Source organism: Carassius auratus, chromosome 26 (genome assembly GCF_003368295.1).
Source record: "Carassius auratus strain Wakin chromosome 26, ASM336829v1, whole genome shotgun sequence".
Lineage (NCBI taxonomy): Eukaryota > Metazoa > Chordata > Actinopteri > Cypriniformes > Cyprinidae > Carassius > Carassius auratus.
The window spans coordinates 2,924,656-2,931,738 of NC_039268.1; positions in this window are offsets into that span (position 1 = coordinate 2,924,656).

Sequence of the window (7,083 nt, forward strand, 5' to 3'; positions counted from 1 at the left end):
TCTCCCAGAAAAACATACAGTTCATTCTACAATATTCAAAGGAACACAAAAATCAAATAGGCAAGAAATTGCAATTGATTACACTTCCATGTCGATTATTTAGCTTGTAACATGTTACATGCTGTAAAGACGAATACGCCAGAGTTTTTTTGAAAGCCTTTTGTCTTGAATCGTCTGTTATTAGTCATGAATGTTTTCCACAGCAATAATTAACTTTTTTTAATTAAAAGCAGTTGTGGACACAGTTAGAAAAATATCACAGTAATGTCATTCAGGACAGTCTCTGACCATACTCCTGGAGCAATTTTAGGGACAAGCGCTGTTGCAAATGTCCACCTTTAAAGTATGAACATGATTTATCCACACAAAGACCCACCCACCCACACACTTTAGTTACACATCTTGATGCATAGAAAAAAAGCTGTCAGGAAAGTGATCCTTTGGGTTTGCAAAGAGAGGTCACAGGTCACTGAAATATAACTTCTGCCCACCCAGACTTTCTGTAAAACAAAGTTTACATATAATCTTTTTGTTTGTTTATTTTACCTACAATGACTAAATTAATTCTGTGCCTTATATTATTGATATGTAATGCATGGTAGCGGACACTGCAGTTACCCTCATAGATCCATTGTCATGAGTATAAAATTGAAAACAGAATTTGGTAATTAAACCAAATTATATTTAAATTGCATTACATTATTTGGATTAACGTTTTAAAAATATAAGAGCAGGTTTTGAAACATTGACCAGCTTTGTTACAGTCCAGCATAATTGGTTAGGAGTTTTAACTAAGACTCATTCTTATGGAACACTTTACTAAAACTATTATTAGTTATTGATCGCTCAAATATCAATGCAGTTATAATACATACATATTTTACGTAATGTTAGTCACAATGTTTCAGTGTCCATTATCTGCAGCGTAGATTCTAGAAATGTATTGCAGATATATTTAGCAAAAACAGATATGCTGAGTCAAGGAAAAAAGTTGAGAGGAACAGCAGTGTATCTGAATGAGCATTTAATGCAGAAAATGGCAAATATTGCAAGAGAAGCCCGCTCCCTGCAGAAAATTGGAAAAATTAAGGCGACATGGACAAGAAATTGTAAGGTATTTATTTAACTTAATGGGTCAAATCCGGAACAAGCTAAAGTTGTGATGTTAAGAGACTTAATAGATCTATAACAATTTAAATAATGAGACATATTCCCTTTTGCATTTTCAATACACCTCAAGATATGCCGATGTTAAACCCTGTGGGAATTAATATAATCTTGTCAAAATGGGAATTGTGGTCAGATCAATGTATTTATCTTGTTGTTGGACTGGGCCTGTATGATTTTATTAGAATGTCTATTCGATCCAAGTACTCACACTTTCGATCATGGTCCCAAATGTTGATATAAACAGTGACAAAATATTTTATATGGAAACTGTCTTTGCACATAATATACTAGTGCCTGGGGAATGTCACTACTTTACAACACAAGAGTTTAATGGGACTACACAAAGGTTTTCTGATGACGCATTTTCCATCATTCACTTTAATAGCCAAAGTTTGAAATGTAAATTATCAAAGATTAACAACTTTCTTAGCGATTTAAAATGGACATTTAAAGTGATTGCTGTAACAGAAACCTGGTTGAAGGAAATGCAAGTTGACAGTGTACAGATCAACGTTTACAACATGTTTTATGTAAACAGGATGTGGAAGGGTGGAGGAGGTGTTGCCCTCTATGTTGATACTAAACTTAAATGTAAAGTTGTTGAGCACAAAACTATAGCTGTGACTGATTTGATGGAAGCATTAACTATAGAAATCATAAATGACAAAGTAAAAAATGTGTTAATCACTTGTGTTAATAGACCACCTGGGCCTGCTACTGATTTGTTTACAGAAAAAAATTATAGAAATGTTTGAGGATGTAAAGAACAAACAAAGTAATTGTATGTGGTGATTTCAATATAGATTTGGGTAGCAAAATATCAACTAACGACTTTAAGAATTATATGGAAATAGCAGGTTTATGCCAAATGATAACTAAACCAACCAGAATCACAACTCATAGTGCTACGATTATTGATAATATATATATACAAATATACACAGTGAAATTATAAATGGTATTTTCATGACAGATGTGAGTGATCATCTCCCTGTATTTATAATTTATTACAATTTCTGTATTAATACTATGCAAGATAACTCTCTTGTTGTCATAAGGGATAAGTCTAGTAAAGCTATTGAGAATTTTAAAGAAGATCTTAAGAGACAAAATTGGGATCAAGTATATACGAATGACTTAAATAATGCTTATAATGCTTTCATGACTACACTAATTCATTCATATGATAAAAATTTTAAACAAATCAAAATTCGTGCTCAAACTGCGAAAAAATCCTTTGATAACCCTTGGATGACAAATGGGTTGAAAAAATTATCTGTATAGAATGTTTCTTAAAAAAAGAACAGAAGATGCAGAATGCAGGTATACAAATTTAAAAACAAACTTGTATTAATTATAAGAAAACAAAAAAAGGATTATTACACCAATCTGATAAAAGTAAAGGCAGTATCAAAAACACATGGGGTGTAATAAATAAAGTCTTGCATAAAGGCAGGGCCAAAATTATTACTCCTGATTTTATAACCAAGAACAACTCGGATAAATATGTGACAGAAGAAATTGCAAACAAATTCAATAATTATTTTGCAAACATTGGCTCCAATTTAGTACAATACATCCCAGATGAAAACATTGATGGTAGTATTATTCCACATAGTGTAAACAGTATTTTCCTTGAGAGGGTACAAGCGAGTGAAATTTTGAAAATTGTGTATGAATTTGCAAATAAAAAGTCAAATGATTATACAGATATGAATATGTCACTGATAAAGTAAATTATTGACGTTATTGTTGAGCCTTTTACTTACATTTGTAATTTGTCATTCACTACAGGGAAATTTCCAGAACGTATGAAAATAGCCAAAATGGTTCCACTTTTCAAAAAAGGAAATAAAAATGATGTTTCGAATTATAGACCCATATCCCTGTTACCACAATTATGTAAAATTTTAGAAAAATTATTTGTGTTTAGATTAAAAAAAAAATTGGATAAAAATGAATTGTGAAATAATAGTCAATATGGATTTCGCTCAAATCATTCAACTGCAACAGCGATTTTGGAACTGGTAGAAGAAATAACCAATGCTATGGATAAGAAACATGTTACTGTAAGTGTCTTCGTGGACTTGAAAAAAGCGTTCGATACCTTAGACCACGAAATATTATTGAGTAAATTATATAAATATGGTATAAGAGGCATAGCTCATCAGTGGGTCAAAAGCCATTTAAAAGAAAGAGAGCAGTTTGTTGAAATTAACAACACTATCAAAAAATTGTCCAATAACTTGTGGTGTACCCCAGGGATCGGTACTATAAATGTGCCTTAATTTTGTTATATAATTCATTGATTGTTCCACATCTGACCTATTACATTGAAGCATGGGGAAGTGCAAACAAGACTTATATTGAACCAGTTTTTTTATTACAAAAACGTGCCATTCACGTTGTAAATGGAAGTGAATATAGGGCCCACACAAATCCAATATTTATACGGTTAAAAATCTTAAAATTCAATGACTTATTCGAATATAGCCTTCTAAAAATAATGTATAAAGCTCATTTGAAAATATTACCTGACAAACTGCAAAATAGATTCATCAAGAGAGTTAGTAGATTCAATTTAAGAGGAACTGAAGTCTTTCAGAAACCTGAGTTCAGAACAAAATTAAAGGAAAGATGTGTCTCAATACAAGGTGTCAGTCTGTGGAACAATCTAAATAGCGGAATTAAAACTTCAATATCGTTTTTTGTTTTTAAGAAGAGTGTAAAAGCATTACTAATAAAGAAATATTATGCTTCTATTGAGCAGGAAAATGTGACATTTGATTTATGACTATGTATATGTGCTGCAAAGCAGACGTGTGTTGTAAGCGCACCTCTTTGGAACTGTAATTTAACTTATGTTGATAAGGGGCAGATATTATAAGTTTATCTTCTTTCTGCTCCTTTTCATTTTTTTTTTTTTTTTTTTTTTTTTTTAAAGAATGAAATAAAATATGAAATGAAATGAATGAAATGCTGCCTGCACGTGCTTTTGGAACAATCGTAAATATGAGTCTTGAAGGTAAACATAGCACATGTCCTCCAATTTTCAAACTTGAATGCAATGAGCTCGTAATCACAATTTATTTATGTCAAGACTAAAACATCAACCGCCAATATTGTACTTTTTCTCAACGTGTAATACGATATACAAGTCTAAAAACTGTTTAACTAACTTACCCCTTCAAACTCATCTTTCTTGGCGCTAAAAAGCATAGAGAAGTTGTCGTGGTCTTTTTGGTTTTGGTGATTCGCACATTTCACAGCGCACATTACCGCAAATCAATCAAAAGATATGGAGGTTTGTACAGCCCACTTGGAGCTGAAGTCCCACCCATTTGGAGCTGGCTCCGACCTCCGTTTACCAATCTCAAAAAAAGTTGACAAGTGCCAACACTGCTTCTCGGGGCTTGTGGGAGGACACAGTTTAAATAAAGCACAAGAGAGCTGCAAGACAGGTACCGCGTGTTTATTGTTTCCTAACTTGTTTGTAACTTTTATCAATAAATAGCCTAGTTGAAGCAATATGCCCAAATGCTTATTAGAACCAAAGCTTATTGACTTTTTTTTTTTTTTGCGTCTCGGTAGCGTTATGCCACACGTTTAAAATTACTAAACGCAATAAATAACTTTAATACAATGAATAATTGAAACTATCACTTTTAGAACGAGTTGTTTACCAGTTAATTACCTGAAAAAAAAAAACTCGTCCAAGCGCTAAAGTAAAGGTCTCTGCAGAGCATTCTCATAGAATTTCCCGGAAGCTTGCCAAGAACTTCGTCTTTTGGTGTCATAGACAGTAAAAGGTTGGTGTCGACATTGTTTTATCGTTCTTGATGTGTATGGGCCTGAATATAAGACTTTAGATTTTCGTCTGCATGACTATAAGCAGGTTTGTATACGCCGAAGTTTGATGAGTAGCTACAATGTAGGCTTTGTAAAAAAAAAAAAATGTATATAATAATAAATATTATTTGTTTATATATATATATATATATATATATATATATATATATATATATATATATATATATATATGTTTATATATATGTTGCTTTATGTTTAGCTACACAAAGTAAATCAAGTCCGGTTGTGTTTGGGAATATTAAAAGTGCATACTACATGATTTTATTAAATGTAAAAAAAAACATGAAGTCAAACCTAACTTATTGTTTATCTGATCTTATCTTTCGGTCTCTTCCAGCTATTTTAGCTGTACAATACAGTTTTGCTGCTTTGCAAACTGCTGTTTCTTGTCATGTTATTTCAATGTATCATAAATAAACGTTGGTTTGTAGTGCAAACAGTTTTACTATGCATTTACTGGATTCCTGGATGGAGTTTTAAAAAATGTTAGATTATTATTATCCACATAGGTCAGGGGCCGGACAAGTGCGTTAAATGCGTTAATAATTTGAATGCTTATTTTCTCCATAATTTATAAATCTAATTAACACGTTAAATTAAGAGCCCTAGTTTATATATATATATATATATATATATATATATATATATATATATATATATATATATATATATATATATATATATATAAAACAGACTTTAAAGTTATGTCCCATCTGAACTCAATCCCATAGTAACCATTATATGGCCATAATAATTTAGACTCTGCTCATATGTGACATAATCTACTAGAAATTACATAATTCAGCTCTCTTTAATAGTGGTACAGAAAATGGTTAGTAATATCATACTTTTTATTCATATTTTTGAGGCGTGTTTTAGTCAGTGAGGGTACTGTCAAACTGAACAACTCAACCCGTCACATAAAATTAAGATTATGATTAATTTTTTATATATATATTTTTTATTTAATACATAAATATATGCAATGTACTTATTTTATTGCTGCCATATATGGTCTACTCTTCTACACAACATGAGGAGCATTAGCCATTTTGAGTGAAAAACCACAAACACGTTACACTCAACACATATGTATTTCTCAGTAGCCGCATTTCCACTGTCGGGCCAGTAGCACGAGGCCAGAATAGCGCAGGGTTTCCACAGTGGAGCTTGAAGCACCGCTGCACGTCACTAAAACACGCCCTTTACACGCCTCTCAGAACAACGTCATGCAACCTCATCATTTCACCATCAAAGAGAAGTTATCAGAAAACTAAGAAATAAGTCACTGGAACATGCGCGATCACAAAACAAACATGATAAAAGCGGCCGTTTGTTTGCATGCTTTGTTATATATTCAAATTCAAAAGCATCTATGTTTTAACTATAGAATTGACTTAATTTATCAGGACTCAAAATTAATCACACATAAATACACTTAGGCTATTTCTATTTTATTTATTTATTTTTAACGCTTATGAAAATAGCCTGCTTATTCAGTCGAGTCTGTTTCTGTTTATTAGCCACAGTAGCCGTCACATTTAGAATGAATGATAATATCTCTATTTTCATAAAAGCTCCCGAACAAAAAACATTATTAGGCTATATTCTTTTATGATAGGCAACGTGAGATAAACTCTCGAGACGAGGCTTGTGACAGATAATATAAGTTACTTAATAAATACACGATTGTGATAGAGAATAAGAAGCTGCCGTCTGATTTCTTCAAGCGGTCATATTTACCATGTTTACTATGGTAACATGTTTAGCGTGCATATCTTTTTCATCGCTTATAAATATTTCAGCCTTGTATGGTGGGATCAAGTTATTTCAAACACTTGCTGCTGACTGAAAGAGAGTTTTGAGCTCGACTTATTTAAAAAAAAGTGTTTAATGCTGGTGTTAAAGCTGTTATCTTTCTGAAATGATCCTCAGCGAAGACTCTCTATTTTTTATAAAAGCTCCCAAACAAAAATCATTATTATATTTGGATGATATGCAACGTGGAGCTAAACTCACGAAACGAGACGACAGATAAAATGT